The sequence below is a fragment of the Lagopus muta genome, chromosome 9, assembly GCF_023343835.1.
Source record: "Lagopus muta isolate bLagMut1 chromosome 9, bLagMut1 primary, whole genome shotgun sequence".
NCBI lineage: Eukaryota > Metazoa > Chordata > Aves > Galliformes > Phasianidae > Lagopus > Lagopus muta.
The window spans coordinates 12136992-12155513 of NC_064441.1; the positions used below are offsets into that span (position 1 = coordinate 12136992).

At 37.8% G+C, this 18522-nt stretch overlaps 1 long non-coding RNA gene across 1 annotated transcript in view; it reads left to right on the forward strand.

Annotated features, from left to right (window-relative positions):
* Positions 1-907: 907 nt before the first annotated feature.
* The window catches only part of LOC125697567 (uncharacterized), a 31035-nt gene continuing 13420 nt past the window's right edge, over positions 908-18522 (forward strand). Inside the window, exon 1 of the long non-coding RNA XR_007378856.1 lies at positions 908-951. This is a non-coding gene — a long non-coding RNA (uncharacterized LOC125697567). The remainder of the gene's footprint in view (positions 952-18522) is intronic.

Here is an 18522-nt window from a genome sequence, read left to right on the forward strand (position 1 = left end):
TAGGATGTTATTTCCTAAGTGCTCCAGATAGAGCCTTTATTTAATTGTGCTTTGAAATCAGGCCACTTCAAGTCAATGAATGTTGTGGGGAGTTCAAAATCTGTTTGACTTGTGCTTTGTGAATGCCACTTTCACTTGCTAGGAAAGGAATTGGTTTCAATACTGGTTTCAATATCTTCACTGGATTTGGAGTGGGCGTGGTGCCACAATGATTGTGACTGTTGGTGTTCACATACTCTTTAAGGCTCATTTTAGGTGGTTTACATTCTGTTTGAAACTGGGATCAAAGTATCTGTAACAAGCTTATCATTTTGCAGAAGTATTTTCTTGAATAGTTTTCTAGAAGATTCTGATCTGCATCAGCTTCTGATAGAAAATCATATTTCCTTCTGTTAAGGAGCAGGATCATAAAGTTATAGGACCAGGGAATACTTCCAGAGATGGGTCACTCAATCTTCCTTTTCCAGCTATAGCTTTAACCATTTCTTTTGGTGTTGAACTGTATGTGGGAGACAACTTGAGACTTTGTAAAGGAGTCTGGATAACAAATAATCTGATTTCTATTTTAGGATCTGGAAAAGCAGAACTAATAATTGGAGTGTGAGATTTGTAGTTTAAAATTGTACATTTATTTCTCTCTCCACGAAGGCACCATCTTCAGATTCTCAATATACTGTTAGTTGTAAGTGATATTTAAATTTATAAAAGAACCACTGTATGGGAATTGCTAGGTCACAGCCTAAAATTAACAGTGATTGAGCACCAGGTGGAGGGACCGAGCCAGCCCTGGGAGCACAGGTGGAAGCAATTCACCTGTGCAATCAGAGGGGGGTGGACCCTGTGTCCACTCCTCCCTAACCTCATTTAAGGGCTGGCACCCCTAAAGGAAGTATCTCTACTTGGAGATCACCTCTTTTGGTGTATTTGGTGCTCCCTGATCACTGGACAGGGGTAAGTGATTCCTTCTTTATTGCTGTATTGTAACTGCTACCTTTCTTGAGTTTAGAGCAACTGTATCTGCTGCTACCAGTCTTATAATCACCTATGTTAGTACTTCACCAGCTAAGTTTTGAAGAACGTCCCTTCTCGTTTTGTTGATTGCTACTCAACAGTATTGATAGCAGAAAGTCTTTGTGTTACTGTTTTTTGTGACTCTTCGCATAGCATTAATTCATTTAATCCTGCCAAATTCATCCTGTGCTCTGAGACCTTTTCACGTGGTTTCAAGTTTAAAAAAAAAAAACTTAATAATTTCCTGCTATCATTATGAGGTAAGCTCCTCATACTGATCGGTTCCTCAACCTCATTTACAACTGGCTGACTGGCAGAGCGCAGAGGGTCGTTGGTGGTGGTGCAGAGTCCGGTTGGAGGCCTGTAACCTGCGGTGTTCCTCAGGGGTCTGTGCTGGGTCCAGTCTTGTTCAACATCTTCATCGATGACCTTGATGAGGGGATAATGGCCACTCTCAGCAAGTTTGCCGATGATACGAAGTTGGGAGGATTGGCTGACACGCCTGAAGGCTGTGTTGCCATTCAGCGAGACCTGGATAGGCTGGAGAGCTGGGCAGAAAAAAACCGGATGAGGTTTAACAAAAGCAAGTGTAGAGTCTTGCATCTGGGGAGGAATAATTCCATGCACCAGTACAGGTTGGGGGATGACCTGCTGGAGGGGAGCTCTGCGGAAAGGGACCTGGGTGTCCTGGTGGACGACAGGTTGGCCATGAGCCAGCAGTGTGCCCTTGTGGCCAAAAAGGCCAATGGCTTACTGGGGTGCATTAAAAAGAGCGTGGCCAGCAGGTCAAAGGAGGTGATCCTCCCCCTCTACTCTGCCCTGATGAGGCCTCATCTGGAGTACTGCGTCCAGTTCTGGGCTCCCCAGTACAAAAAAGACAGGGATCTCTTGGAAAGAGTCCAGCGGAGGGCCACGAAGATGGTGAAGGGCCTGGAGCATCTCCCCTATGAGGAAAGGCTGAGTGAACTGGGTCTGTTCAGCCTTGAGAAAAGGAGACTGAGAGGGGACCTGATCCAGGTCTATAAATATCTAAGGTGTGGGGGGCAGAATGGCGAGGCCGGACTCTTTTCAGTGGTGAGTGGAGACAGGACAAGGGGAAATGGTCAGAAACTGGAGCATAGGAAGTTCCGCACAAACATGCGCAAGAACTTCTTTACAGTGAGGGTGACGGAGCACTGGAACAGGCTGCCCAGGGAGGTGGTGGAGTCTCCTTCTCTGGAGATGTTCAAGACCTGCCTGGATGCCTACCTGTGCTACCTGGTGTAGGGAACCTGCTTTGGCAGGGGGGTTGGACTCGATGATCTCTGGAGGTCCCTTCCAACCCCTACAATTCTGTGATTCTGTGAACTCAGTTGTCAGAATAGACTTTTCGAAGTCAACTTGAATGGTGAAGTATTAACTAATGACTGGTTTATCTTCTCAGATTTCTCACTGCCCAGGGAAAACACCTCCACTGTCTGTGAAAGGATTTGTTCAATGCATCTGTGGCATTGCAAATCATCACTGCTCACTGTTTGAGTGAAAATGTGTGTTCAAACACCAAAGCTCCAATCTTTGGTTTCTCTGCTTGACAAACACTTCTGTTTTCTTTGTGGTGCCCATTTGCTCATTGAATATGTGAAGATATTAGCAGGATTACTGTAGTACAGATATCGTTATACTTCTAGTATATGAGCAATGTGTACTGATTATACTGATCTGTTCTTATTTGTATGTGGTACTGATGTTTTCTTATTATAACTGGCTTATCACCAACGTACTTGAATAAATCTGAAATCATGTGCCTGGTTAGGGCAAATGAGAAGACATGGGTGACAAAATCTCATACAACCCTATTTGTTAGTGTTGGGTGTGCTGCTACATTCTCAAACTTTACACTTGGTGGTGGCAAAGCTTGCTAGCGAATCTTACTATGACTTCAAATTACATCAGCTCTCAATCAAAATTAGTTTATGATAGAAATAAAAAAAAGGCAGAAATATATAAGGATTGTGGGGAGGTGAAAAAAGATTTGACCACTGTTCATTTTGGTTCTCAACAGGCACTTGTTAGATAATAGGTTTTTGTCATAAAAGCCTATTATAGTAGTTGCTAAGGATTTCTTTTTCCTTTCCATTTGACAGTGGAAAGATTCTGTTTTCTTTTAGATTTACGGTCATAACTACTATTTACTTAATTTATATACTTAATAGTTTTGCCATTGTGACCTTAGTTTAGCTCAACATGACCTAGTGGAACATCTTACAGCCACTGAAATATTAAGATGCACTGTTCACATTGTAAACAGGTTTGGTTGCTCTGAGTAGATGAAGTAAGTCTCTGTGTTCATCAAACATTTGTGCTGGAAACTATATTGCTCAGTTGGTGTTTCTTGGCCCTTGAACCCAGAGCTACAACTCAGGAAGTATTGTCTCTTCTCCTTATCATTGTGTTGAGAGTAATACTTGGTAATCACAGTATAATCCAGAGTTTAAAGGAAGAAAAGCATCTTCCAACATGACTGACTGATGGTTCCCTTCATGGTCTCACTCAGCTTAATTAATCAGGACGCTACTATTGACTGCCTATTATCTTTATGTATGTCTGGTACATTCCTTTAAAAGTGAATAAATAGCATGCAGTGATGACTTTATAGAATGTGAGGCACGTAAAATTGCCAAGCAGCAGGTATTAAAATACCTTAACATTTATTTTCTATCGTATTATAGCATACAAGAAAGGAAGGGCTCAAATGATACTGTGAAGTTGCAGTTTGAAATAACTGAAGTTAATGCTTTTCTTCACAGTCTGTAGTATGTAACTCTGCCACAGGATACTAAGATGCTATTTGAGTTGAACAAATTATTGGACAGTTAAATAGAACAAAATGCTATCAAGAGCCAGAAACGCCAGTTTCAATATTCAGGAAGTGGTTCAGGAAGTCTCTGTGCAACAAATGGCTGAAATTGATACTATTCCAATTTGTCTTGCAATGTTCTTGGCCTCCCTCCCCAGGCATCCTCCATCAGCCACTGCTGGAATAGGATACTCCAGCTAATAAATGTTAGCTTTACCTACCACAGCTGTTCTTGTCCCGAAGTAGGTTAGTTGGATAATCAGCCAAGAGACACCACATTCATTCATAGAGATATGGCTGCGTAACCTTTAAAAAAAAAAAAAAAAAAAAAAAAAATTAGAGCTAATTCAAACCCTCTGTCCTCACTGACTCAACAAGATGACTCCCATTTTATAAGTTGGGCTGAGTGCTGTAAGTTATAATAGCAAAAGTGGAAAAAATGCAAGTTATTTCTACTACTGTGTTAGTGGCTTAAGCTTGTGATAAACTGTAGCTTAAAGGGTGGAATAGACAGAGCATGACTTTCAATTTCTTGTAAAATATTATAGTTCTCAAGTATATTTTTGTACTAACATCTGGTTATTTCAATCTCCGAAGTAAACAGGAAAGAAACAGAAACCACCTGGATTTTCTAACTCCATATGTAGATGCAAATACAGTTTTGCCTTGCTTCCTGTTTTCTTTGATTTTTTTTTTTTTTTTTTTTCTTTTCCTGCTCAACTTTTCTCTTACAAAGCCTCCTGATTGCTTTATTTTTGAGTTTCCTTAAATAAACGTAATGCCTCTGCTTTAGAACTGTTATTCTGCAGATGCGTAAGGAAACTCTGACCTCTACTGAAGCCCAAAGGAGACTTACTGTTGGTATGACCCCACTACAGGCTTTCACAGCAATAATCACTAGGCCTAGGAGGCGAATTTTTATAGTTCAGCAATGTAAGAACCGACCTATTCCACTCCAAATTTCTGTTTAGCTCAGGATATGTGTTTCACTCTGTTTCCAGTGTTGAGTCTTCTCATTTTGTTAATTTGTGTAATGGACAGTGTAGAAGTATTGCCTTGGGAATTCAGCTGTCACACAATATTTGGCTCACTAGGCTTCAGTACAGTTAGACGAAGAATAAATTTAGAACACTGAATTGAAATCAATTCAGTTAATTGAAGTCAGTCAAAAGGAGCTTTTTGTACGTATTTAAAAGAAGAATGCGGACCTTTTTAACTCTAATCAACTACAGAACATTATTAAGTTCCCATAAGAAATGGTTTAAGTGCAAAATGATAATGAAAAATGTGAGTGAAAAAATTTTGTTCACTTTGAGTAGCTCTACAGTCTAGAATCTGAAAAGAAACCACTTTACATAATGGAAGGAGATACGTACAAAGCAGTCAGACTGAAAAATACCTAGAATTATAGGGAGTAGCAAATTAGAAAAGAGCTTGTAAAGTGATACAGCAGCAAAAGTAATTTCAGACTGGAGAGAGATCTTTTTAGAAACCAAGGAGGTGCTAATGCTTTTATTATGTGAAATGGTGCCTGCAATATACCACACTGAGTCCTGGGAGCCTCTGATAGTAGAAAAAACTATCATCAGTGAGAATCAATTTACAAAAGGGAGCTGATCTGGGAAATTCTTTGGAGGCTGTGGCGGAAGTTTACAGCAAGATGTTGATGTTTTCTCTGCTTTAGAAACACTTAAGAATCTGATACTAGGTATACTAAAAGATGAATGTGACAAAATTATATGAATAACTAAATGTTTACCAACTTTTTTTTTTTAATCTCAAATTGTGCGTTAACCAGAGAGGAGACTTTGAACTGGATTTTTAGGCAGACTGGTTGGTTCCCTCACTGTATAGTGCATTGCCTTTGAGAATCCAATGCTGAATTTATCTGTGCTCAGAAATACACTATTTCTTCAAAATTAATCTCATTCTCACAATTCCGCACTTCTTGCCTCATTGATGAAGGTATTGAAATGAGTAACGTGGCTACAAGGTTTTCTTCAAATTGTATGAGTGTCTGCAGTAGGCCAGGATAATGGTCTATCTAGTTCAATATTCCATACTTGACTATGGCCATGGATGTGTGCTTAGGGAAGAACATAAAGCAACTCTACTTTGATACTTCTCTGACTTGTGCTCTAAACTTTTTGTGGGGTTTCCTCCTGTAGAGATGTAATATTTCACTAGTTTTGACAGGTTTCTTTTACAAGAGTATCTTCAGTTGCTTTCTGAATCAATTTTTGGTGGATTTTTAGTAGTTCCAGTACCTTCCAGGGTTCCTTACCTTAATGATTCTTTCTATATTAAAAATTCCATATTTTTCTTCAAGCTTGACAAGTTTCACCTGATAGCCCTTCAGTAGTTCTAAAGTAAACAATCATCCTTCATGTACCTTATTCATGGTATTTTTGATATTAAAGATCTTTAGTCTGTTTCTGTTAGTCACTTGAGATTACCATTCTGTTCTAGCTTCTTTTCTGGGTATGTACAGCTGTTTGTGCTCTCATCTTAACTTAGAAATTTGGATTCTAATTGTGCAGTTGGAGTCTGATAGAGTGCACCCTGATCAGATAAATAGAGCTCAATACGGATTTGTTGAAAAGATCCAATGAAATGAGAACTGAGGGGAGGAACGTGCTCCTTTTGTAGATGCACTGGGACAGTTCAGACAGAGCTGTTTTTGCTGTTCCTTTCAGTGTGCATTTTTGTAAATCTCCAGCTTACTATTAGTTACAGAGAAAAAGAATCTTGCAGTTCTTTTAAGCAATTGGACAAAACACGCTGCACGAAGATATGAATTATATTTGTTGGATAAATCATTTATTTCCCAAACTTGCTTTCCTCAAAGAACAAAAAAGTTATCTTTAAATCTTTCCCTTTGGTTGTTTTTGATTTAATGCCCTGGAGTTCTGGAAAACCATAAGGTGAATAATAGTCAGCTGGAAATGACCACCCAAAAGAGTGATTAACAGGGAAGGCAGGAATTTAAATAATGCTGGAGCAGCATTCTGCAGATGCACAGGGTTTCAGCAGAGTGGCTTATGGCTAGGGAAGTTCAGCATGTTTATGAGCCTTTGCAGGACTAGGGCTACGTGGAGGATACATTTTCTCCCTCCTCAGAACTACTTAAACGATACATCTTGGATAAAATTCATCCCTGATGTACAAGTTAAAAATAGAGACTAGAAACAATTCTTTATAGATCTAAACACTTGCACAGGATAAGGACTATTGAATATTAAAAATCTGTGAGGTAACATAAAACAGAACTGGGCGGACGTTCTCAGAGGGCTCTGTAAAAACGTAGAGAAAGCTGAGGTAACAGTCAGACTAGGAATAGTTTTTAAAAATAACTTTCTCTGACTTCTTCAGGGTCCAGTAATTTTTATGTATAAAAGAAATACTCCATACGTGATCTCAACTCATTACAAACAGAATTTCTCTTTGATTTCTGGTGTGAAAAGGATCCTTTTCTAAAATACCATATTTGCACACCAGGTTTATTTTGCATGCGTTTTTCTTCCATCTTCGGGATGCGGAAGGTGAATTCTGCTCTGTGCTAATCAGCCTGGATGGTTAAAGCCCAATTGTGTTAAGCATTTAAGTTTACAATGTTATATAAATAAAGTGCTATATACAAATGAAATCATTAAACACAAAAACATAATTACTGCCGTTTGCATTAGGTTTATGTTGTGTTCTCAAGATGTGCAACCAGTTTGTGTGTAGCAATTGAAGGTTATACTCTTTAGATTAGAGGGAGTTCAAGCATGTGGTACAGGAAGAAACATCAAAGGTTAGACTGTTATTATTAGGACACTTCAAAGAAAAGAATTTCTGAAGCCTTTAAGTTTTACAGCAGGTGCATGAAGAGGTGCCAGGTCATCTCAGGGTGGTCAAGAGTAGAGTACATTGAAACTAGATTGCATAGGACTCCTTTTATCTGTCAAAGACAGTTGGGATCCCGACTTAGAGTTTTAACAGTGATTTTGAATACTGGACATCAAGCCTCTCTAATTTCAGCTGCTCTCAGCATGGAAGCTTGCAGTCATGGTCTCTACCAGTGGGCACATCTGGGTAACAGAAGAGTGGTCCTCCTGGTCATGTCACAGCCACAGAGCCTTCAGTGTGCACCACAGCCGCGCCTGGGTCAGGCAGGCTGAATGCTTGGTGAATGCTGTGGGTTTTGAAGTAGATCTTTGCTCTGATAATTTTGGCAATGTGGGGGAATAACCTCTGGCTCTTACCCAATGCCTACAACCAATTTGAAGACAAAAGTGCTGTTCTGGTATTTCTTATTTAGGAGAAATGCAAATGTAGGATAATTATATTTGTAGTTTAAACAAACTAGAACAATAAATCCAACACCTGATCGAAGTGTGATTGTATGCCCCTAATGGTGTTTTACATAAAGCTATATGGAAAATAATATTTTTACAATCAAATTAAGTGACAGTGATGGTTAATTTCAGCTGATTAGAGCAATGTATGTTCAGAGCTTGGAAAGAAAACATTTATTTCCTTTCACTGTATGGACTTTTCTTTCCTGGAGACTTGTATCTCAGCCCTGCCTGTGCTGTGCTACTACCCGTCAATTTAATACTGCTTAACAACTGTATTCTTCTCTGGAACATCATCAGCCAAAATGACTCCATCCTAATAAAATGAAAAAAACAAAATTAATTATATATAGCCAATGAAAACATATTCCCTGCAACCAACTGCAAGAGTTTCTTTCTGCTAATGAATTAATACATTAAATAATAATAGTTAAAAACCATTTTGCATTGCTTTGATCATTCACTTACACGTCATTAACTAGACTGAGCGTCTTAGTGTGAAAAGGCTGTGTTTACAAATTACACCAGAGAACATGCTTCACGCTGAAGATCAGCACATATATTGTGTTTTATTTCAGCTGCACATGACACAACCTTAATATTAGAGCCAGATGATTAAAAGAACATTACCTGAGCCTTGAGAGTCACTGAATGAGCTATGCTAAATTGGTTGTTTTCTATTTTGTGATTAATTGTGCTTCTAAACCATATTTTAGTGTGCTTTGTTTTTCTGTCCCCAGTCATCCCATATTATTAAAGAGAAATTCTGCATATCTCTCCTGGAGTCCAATTAAGGATTTGCATCATGACTAGATTTTTCACTTTAATTACTGTATATAAAGTAGGTTTTGACTTATTTCCATATTTATCAAACTATGCAGAAGAAGCAAAATTCATCAAATAAACAGATATCTGTGGCTATAATTGCAGGCTGCACTGAGCATGCAGGAAGAAAATATGAGGGTCCAAATTTCATTATGTAGAACATAATAAACATCTGAATAATTAAACTGTGTGTAAATCACACGCTTGGCAGTAGTAAGAACAGAGAAGAGATACCTTAGCTTGATAAGGAAAAATACCATATTTCTAAGTGTATTTTAAGAATATATTTGAAACATAATTCAATCAGCAGTAAGTAGAAAAACAAGAACCGAAACCTTAAATTGGTGGCTTGTTATCAGTTGAGGGAGGATGACACGTACATTTAGACACATTTTTTCATTAATAGTAAAATATGCTTAGCTCTACCTTTTGCACCTGTATCGCAAACGTGTTGCAACCTAGAGGATGCTAACGCTGACATTGAAGTGGGAGGCTCTGTTGGGACGCACAGCCAGCACTGATAAACTGAACTGAATCAAAGGTTTGAAAAACATGCAGTTGTTAAAGCAGAGGTTTAGTCAAAAGTAAATGTGGGAAGGTTTTTTTTTTTTTTTTTTTTTTTTTTTTTTTTTTTTTTTTTTGTTTAAATATCTTCACTTAGATCCTAGTTAAAAGGAATACAAGAAAGTTTCTTTCTTCAGTTATTTTTACTTGCTCTGAATAACTTTTTCTATTTTCTGTGAACTAGTAATATAATTTATTTCTATCACGTATATTTTGAAGTATGGTGGTGTTAGTTCTATAGGAATTCCAAGGAAATCACATTCCCTACAGAAATTTGGAATATTGTGCTAAAATAAATATTAAAGTTTTGGGACCAGGCATAACCCAGTGTAATATATTAGAGATGCTATAACAAAGAATAGGAGTGCAAAGAACTTTTATGACAATCTGCACTTAAAACAACAGTCTACAGTCCAAGATTGTTGTAATTCCTCTCTTTTGAAGTGACTGCAGTGTAACACACTTGGGCAAAATTGAATCTACTCACTCCAGAACAGAGCTGGAGTTTTAGAAAATGAGTTTGGATTGCTATTTTGATTAGAATTTGCAGCTGCATCAAGTATTTTTTAATTCACTGGAAAACTTGAAAAAATATTGATATTAAAAATATTTTATAATATTAATGAACAGTTAGTAGCTATTCTACCATAACTGAACTTTTTCATAGACATGACAGACATTTCTTTCCTGGAAATTAGAACTTGTTTTATAAATTTATTTGGACTACTCTGCCAAGAATACAAACAGTAATGGAGAAAGAGAATGATAGAAGAAGAAGAAGATAGAAATGATAAGGCAGAGCTACAGAACTTACAAAACAATGTTTTAAAAAAGCACCAAGAAAAAGAATTAATGCCTGTGCAGGCAAGAGAAAGGGAAGCTAAGGAAAATAGCTGCATGTGAGGAAATTCATGCAAAATTTTAATCTGTACCCATCAACCCACCAAATTCATACACTATAAGGTAAGAGGAAGATGCGCTGTTAAAGCAAAGTGTATCTATTCTTGTGGAAGGAAGACTGGAACTGTGCCTCAGCATGTATCCTAAATTGAGACCTATCCAACATTCTCCGTGTACAGCCATCATTCAGTAGAAAAGTCCAAAGGACTGTGGGAGATGCTGAAGGCCTGGATAAAAGCATATATAGGGCTCATTCTTAAATGAAAGAGAAATAGTCACACAGTGAGCATCCATTACTTATAACATCACTTTTAAATAATGTACTGCAAAGCCTTGACAAGATGCAACATTACCATGAGCAGCTTAGGTGTGGTTAAGCTTAGCTTAACCATATTAGGGACCATTATCTGTTATTACATATACAGTATGCTGCTTGCGTGTTGCACTTAGCAAAATGCTAACATGCCAGTTCTGAGGTAGATAAGGATGACAAGGAAGGCAGGAAAATCAGAATGACGAGAGCTAAATAATGAGGCATGCTCTTGAAAAAAGTTTAGAGTACCTATCTGTCAAGGTAGCAAATTTCTACAGGGAAGGTAAGAAGAGTGATGATACAAAGGATAAACTTCACACATTTTCCATAGGATTAACTGTGTGTACTCACCTAAATCTCCTAGTCAGTGGTTTCAGAGAAGGTAGAAAACCTCTGATCAAACATACCAGTGCAGATTAATATTCTGATTAGGAGAGTCTCAGTGGAACAATTCATTCCTTTACGCACACAAAAAATAAGAAAAAGATTGAAGATGTATCTTCCTTCTTGGGTATTCTCTCTTCTGCCTGAGACTGAGCAACGTCGTTATGAACTAAGGGAGAGTTTGCATTACTGCTCATTGTGTTTATTTCAGTATGCAAATGACTGAATGAATAAAAATGAAAGAAAAGAGAGAAAGAGGAAGGAATACAAAGATGTTAAAGCTGCAATGATTGGCAAAAACCAGCAATAACTGATAAAATAGCAAGTTAGCCTTTGAGGAGACTGACCTGCCAAATCTATATATAGGTATAAAAATATTAAGCCAATGTAAATTTTCTATGGTAAACAGTGTTAACAAAGTCAAATCTTAATGCTGGTGATCAAGGACCAAACTCAAAAGTTCTCTTTCTAAATCTTGAATTTTTTTTTCAATGCCACAATGTAAGTATTGAAGTACTGGTTTTGCACTGTCATCCAAGTTGCTGAAAAGAGAAGTGGTAGATAGCAGGGCTGAGGAAAGCCAGCTGTTCTTTACTGACCATAGTGAGCAAAAATCTTGTGCTCACAATTTCTGGACTGAGATTGAAAGCCTGAAGTGGAAGTCATTATTCATGGGAATAGGAAAGGAGAGTAAAGTAGCCGAGAGAGCAGTAAGAGCTTGGATATTACATCTGTGCCAGCAAAGAAGGCATACAGGGGAAAGGACAACATCCTCTTGTTTGAAGAGGAACGTACTACATAGAAATACATTCAGGTTTACTGACTCTTTCATCTGTTTTGCGTCTCTTCTTCCACCACCATCCTCCCCAGGGGCTCACTTTTGCATGGAAAGTATTGCATCAATGCCTGTGATACAGAGGAAATGGAGATCCACATCTCATATTTCTGAGACCTGGTTACAATTTGGTTGCAATGCACAAAGTGGCCAACTGTGTAGTGGAGTTTATTAGACTATCCAGGTGTTTCCTGTACTTCCAGGGAAGGATCAAAGTTTGTAGTTACAAGGGTGTATAGACTATCAGAGTGTATGAAATATATCACAAATGTATTCATTGAAACTCTGTCAGAGCTACTGTTGGAACTGTACTATTAGCCTTAGACTTCAACATCCATATGAGCATCAAACCAGATGAAGCAACATCTGTTTTCCTGGTAAGGCTGAGCTCCCTCAATTTCACCCAGCCACTTGACAAGCATTCAGAGGACAGGAAAAGGTATTTGATTTTATTTGTATGTGGCCTAGCTGTCTGAAGTACAGAGGGGCTATTTTGGTTTGGTTCAAATATTTTTCAACTACATTTAAACCTGCGAGTTATTCCAACCTCCCTAATTGAAGCAGTGTCTTCAAAATCAGCTGGGAGTTTTAAATCTAGGCTTTTTCCTTTAGTGAAGTACCAACTTCATCTTCCTAGGTTATTGTTAGTGAAGACAATCATTCACTGAGTTGTGTACAATACGGCAATCAATTGAATCCTGGTATTTGTCCTTGAAAATAAATTGTGTACTTGTCCAGTGGTTGAAGTTCACAACTTCTGGCTCAGGAAAGTTAGATGACATTTCTTTGACATTCCTGCTTCTATTGACAGATTGTAATATTGACTAATATTGAGACTATTTTTCCTCAGTTGTGGTAAGTTAATTTAAATTTTCTAGTTTTACTAAAGTGACCCAAAAATGCAGTTCTTCAGATTCAGGTGCAACACTTTTCCTCCTTTGTAGATGCTTTTAATTTGTTCTTATTATTCTCAATAGTAGTATGGATATGCTAATTAATTAGTTTTTTTTACCACAATGCTGCATTTTTATTGTGTTTTAGGATGCTTTAGGTTGTTTAATTACTTGACATGCTGAGAAATAGGACAGTTAATATTATTAATTACTGGCTTTTGTTTTTTTTATTCAAGGTGATTTTTGTCCAGTTTTTCAAACTTTTTTATTGTTTCATATTATATCCATTTTATTAAGCAACTATCTTTACAAAATATTGCTTCTGATATTCATGACCTTTCATGATATTACTGACCTTTTTCTTCTTTTTTCTTTTTTTTTTTTCTCCCTGCCAGTGGGTTCTCTAGATTTTTAAACTGAAAATCACTTTGGAAATAAGGGATAAAATCTTGAGTCAATACCTGACGTTTGCTGTTGTTGCCATGTAGTTCCTGTTCTAGTCACTTTGATAGCTCTGTGACCCACTGAATTGTAGCAAATAGTAACAAAGAAATGACAGAAAATAATACAAATACTTATAATGATGGATTTAATAGAATGCATTTTATGGTAAAAAGTGCATACATTCAAAAAATATTTTTCTTGCACTACAGTGACATTTACCAATCTGTCACTCTTAGTTGACTATTTTGGTATTATTCTCTTTGAGTCAATGAGACGTGATGCAAAATAAAGTGAACTGGACAGCATTCAAAAGCTTGTCTTTCTTCGCACAGGGTGGTACAAAGGAAATCTGTCTTACACATAAAGCTGTTTTTTGCCTAGTGTGAAGGAATCCTTGAATGGCATAAAACCAAACAGGCCCTTCCAAGATCTCTGGTTTAGGAGCAGCAGTGAGGCAGGAGCCCTCTGGCAGTGGTGGTTATGTGTTCCTTGGCACCTTAAGGCAGAGCTTTTCTCATCCACAGGAAGTGATGCCACAAAAGCAACAGCACAGAAAGTTTTTCTGAAGGTCTTCGTATGATCAGTCCCATTTGACTCTGTTTCAGCTTACTTGGTGGCATTACATGTCTTATCTTCTGATTCTGCTGCTCACGCTTGATGTGTAAAGTAAAACTATCCAGAGTTGCTTCAAGTTTACATTAATGCCTGTTGAGAAATTTCTAGGAGGAAAAATGCACACGTAAGCTTCTTTACTGCACACGTAAGAGTCTTTCTTCATGGTATCTTTTGTAATTCAGCCGACATTTACATAAAATACACTATTTTAATTATAATAATTTCTACAAAATGTAGTTAATAAAACACATGCTGCTTCAAAGTTTTTCCCTGAAGCTACTTATAGCAGACTTAAACTGTTAGAAGTGAAGCAAAGGGAATTAGGAAATTCTTAATTGAAAGTCACTCCTGCTTCTTCTCTGGAGAATGGGATCACATTGTGTTGACATTACTTATTTGAATATATGAAATGCATTTTGGCTATCTAAAGGGTTTTGTAAACACTGTAGTAAAGTTCTAATTACCTGTTTACACAGTACCAAGCAAAAGGCAACTGCTGTCACCACTAAATGCTAGTTTCTTCTTAGTGGTATAAATTGTATACTGCTAGCTAGTAAAAATACTATCAGAAAAAGCAAAATAGATGAATACCATGTGGTATTGACAGTTTGTTGTGAGACTAAGCTATAAAGAGGGAGCATAATTCACGTAATTTCGATCTGGGAGTGCTGGTGTTTCTTCTCACTTTAAGTTTCTGTTACAAAACTTGCAGCTCCTGGTTTGTTGCCTCTGTGAAGCGGGAACTGTAACAGACTGAAGCTGCTTTTTTCATGTCTTGCTCTCTTTATCATGGTGAAAAAGAGGGTAGGTGGTTTTAGAAGTTGTCTAATACTCTGGAGCAAGGCTAACGTGGTGAGGAGGGATGCAAATACCCTCATCTCCATCAGCTGCCTCTGCCAGCAGCAAAGTGGGATGCGTGTTTTGGGCTGCGTATCTGCTGTTAGGGGGATTAAATGCTGCTTCTCTAATGTTCATGGCAGGTAGGAGAGGATACATTGGATGTATTTTTCAAGAGATGCTTCTTTAGATCTTTGTCTTTCTGGACATGATGTTGCTGCTGACAGAACAGTTCAGAATTGTCCCCTACGTAGTTCCTTCCATTTTGCTGCAAATAGGCAGTATTAATGTGTCAGGTGATTTCTGACTTCTGGAGAACTTGGAAGTTCTAATTTCTTTCCAGAATAATTTACGCATTTCGTATTTTTGCCCACTTTTTCATGAGCATGAATAAACAACCGAAGGAAAGTGTTTACACTTTCGATACCACCAAAGAATACGTAGCTTGAAATACTACAGGCCTTTTAAAACTTAAGCCCTCAAATTCAACGCTCTGAACACAGGGTTAGTTTGTTTTTATTTTATTCTTTTTCCTGTGTGATTATTGCACTTGTGTGCTGCTTGCCTATATTGGTTTTCATACAATGGTGTAGCAGTGTAGCCAGTACTTACCCACCTGCATTTTTCTTGCGCTGTACGCTGTATTTTTTTAATGCCAAGTTTTACCCCTAAGATATAATACCTTAGCACTGGTAAGGGATGGATTATCGCCTAAGCATTAAGTGCCTTCTCTGATGTCCATCACTTCACTTGAACTTGCAGGATGACAGACTGAAAATTCTCCAGTGGTTTGCATTGAAGTCCCCTCTCAACCTGCCTTTGCCGTTCCTCCTGGATGGGTCTATTACAGATAATCATGTACTGCATATTTCAACGATTAAGTTAATCTATTAAAGTTAATCTTGGATTCTGAGCTTTCCACTCCTGTTTGCCGTGATAATCCTGAGTGCTTTGCGCTTCCAAATAGACTGCAGAGCACCTTGAAGTTACAGTATTGTAAAACTGATGGTTTTTTTTTTTTTTTACCAACGAACTACCGTGGTATAAGCAAAATAAGATTTGTCATCCATTTGCAAGTTGGAACTTCACTATAAATAGAATGTGTTCAAAAGGTGTTATTTAGTCGTTTGTGTTATGCAGCTGCCTATTTAAATCATTTAATTTTGGCATCTACTCTAACTCCCGGTCTCCATCAGAGACAAATAAGAAACCATATGTGAAGGCATCTGTGAAAATCTTTCTTTTATTTATGACAACATTAAAGAGAGGTTCTGATGTCAGTTATTTAACAATAATAGACGTTCCTTTGCACCTATAGTGCTAGCTTACTTGGGCATATCCCTCTGTGGTATCTTATACCTACTGCTGTTTGCTTCATTATATACAGATGCACAGCAGTGAAGACAGTAATAGTCTTTCTTAATTAAATAAAGCTAAATGTTAATTAGTCAGAAAAATTGATTTATTTTCAGCTCAAGAAACTTTTCATTGCATGTCTCTTCTTAAAAAAAAAAAACAACAAAACAGGTTGGACATTCATTTAAGACTTTACATTTTTTTTTTTCCCCTTTATTTCTGCACTGTATTTGGACTCTTGTGGTGGGATCTAATCGTCATAGAAAAATTATAGGTCTACAGATGTTTTCAAGATGTTACTCTGTCAGTAGCAGATTATCCCCTGTAGCAAAATCTCATTAAAGTGCAATTTACAGAGCTCTGCTGATGTTGCCATCAACCAAAATTAAAGGCATTAATTTTTCAAAGTTCACAGAAGTCCTTACATAAATGATGTAGCAGTTTGCAAGAACAATTTACAGAAGTGTTATTTGCAGAATTAACCTACATTAACAGAACAAATGTTGTAAGGGTATAAGAAAGGATTGGGCAGTGAAATTGCAGCTGTTTATGGCTTGTGTGTGGTAATGGGTGCAAAGAATTGCTGAAGCATAACAGTAACTTCCTTGGTGCAAACTTGGGAAAGTAAACCAGAATCTGAGCTCTGTCTGTGAAGAGTTATGCTTATAATAGAGTGATCACCGGTTGGGGACGCCCAGGGAGACCTTAAATTCTACTTGGAAACATCTGTACTTGATCTCTTTTTAAAATATTCCTATTTAGAGAATGAGTTTATGTAGCTCATGTTGTGAGTATGCGTCTTCAGTACAAATGCTTATTGAGGTATTTATTGTCATAGGAGGTCTGATCTTAAAACTTCTGTACTGAGAGAAAATTTCAGATGACTAGAATTATATGCACCAGTACCAGAATAAACCTTAGTTAAATCAGTGGCAGGACACAGATGACTCATTTTCAGTATTTAGAGCCATATCTATATGTAATGACCATATTTAGTAAACAATCACCTGCCATTTGCAACCATTCCAGAATGCTGACTCATGTAATTAGCTTCAGAAAGTCTCCACAGCCACAGTTATCTCTTCCACTTTTGTACGTGTTGTACTTCAATATCCAGAAATTAGCATTCAACATATGAGTAATCCCATCCCTTTACCACAGAGAAATTGAGCATGTGCTTAGAGTTAAAAGTCACCATCTCTCCAGAGCTGGAAGCCAACAGAAACATTTTAACTTCAGCACTTACAAGGGATGCGCTCCCCACTCACACATTCTTCTGGGTATTCATAGAAGTTTTTGTATCACCAGAACAGGCCAATATAATTAAATCAACGTTTTTACTTTTTTTTTTTTTTTTTTTTTTTTAAATGTGTGTGAACCTATCTATGGCAAACAGAAGTTTAAACACAAGCCAGTAAATCTGAGACCGTATTAAGATATCTTCAAGGAAAAGCCAATTATGGCTGTAGCTTATATTTACTCCTCTGTACTGTTATTTTGGTTAAAATTTAAATTAAAAAAAAAAAAAACACCAAATACGTCTTGCTATCTTCCACTTGGTTCTGAATTTCTCCTGTTATATCTTCATGAAGATTCAGGCATTTCAGAGACTGTTGTTTTGTCTTGAGCAGTTAGTTAATTTGGGTTTCACCCTGCATATTACACACGGCCGTAACAACTGTGAAGCACCAAGCCCATCTCAAGGGGTGGCCAGGACAAACATTTTGCATTCCATCACCAGGTGAGCACTCTCTTAGTTGATATATCTTGGTTCTTCTCAGTTGGTTTGAATTTCCAAGGTACTTCACACTCTTGTTGGTATTTTAGGTATTAAATGGTCCATTTTTTTCAGGACAGATGCTGAATGTTGCTTACCTTTATATTTGACTGCTGAACTGTAGGGAGTAAAATGAGACAGAAGCACTCTTGAAATCTTTCCAAGCAGTGAGCTGCTGAAGGATAAGGCCCCATGTTATGCTGGTGCTGTTGTCTGTGGCTGCAACACAAAACAGGTCTGGGCTGGACAGGAGAACTGGAGGGACAGCATAAATTCATTTAAGCTGCACCACTGCCAAACAGAAAACCACAGCCCAGCAGATTGCTCATGAGTCATGCTTATCCTTGGCAACTAAACAGCATGGATGTTTACATTGTCTTTCACTGCTAAAGATGGAAAAGTCAGGGCTGGAAGTGCCTGTCAGTGTGTCTGGGTGCAACAGAGCTCAGCCCTCAGCCCAGCCAGGGACTGGGGCTGACCAGCTGCCCTCACCAGTGTAGAATGAGGTGGGTTTGTGTGCCCACAGGAAAGAGAAATGTCACCTCTATCTAGGTGATGTGGAACAAGAAGGAGGAAAATCTAGCATGTATAG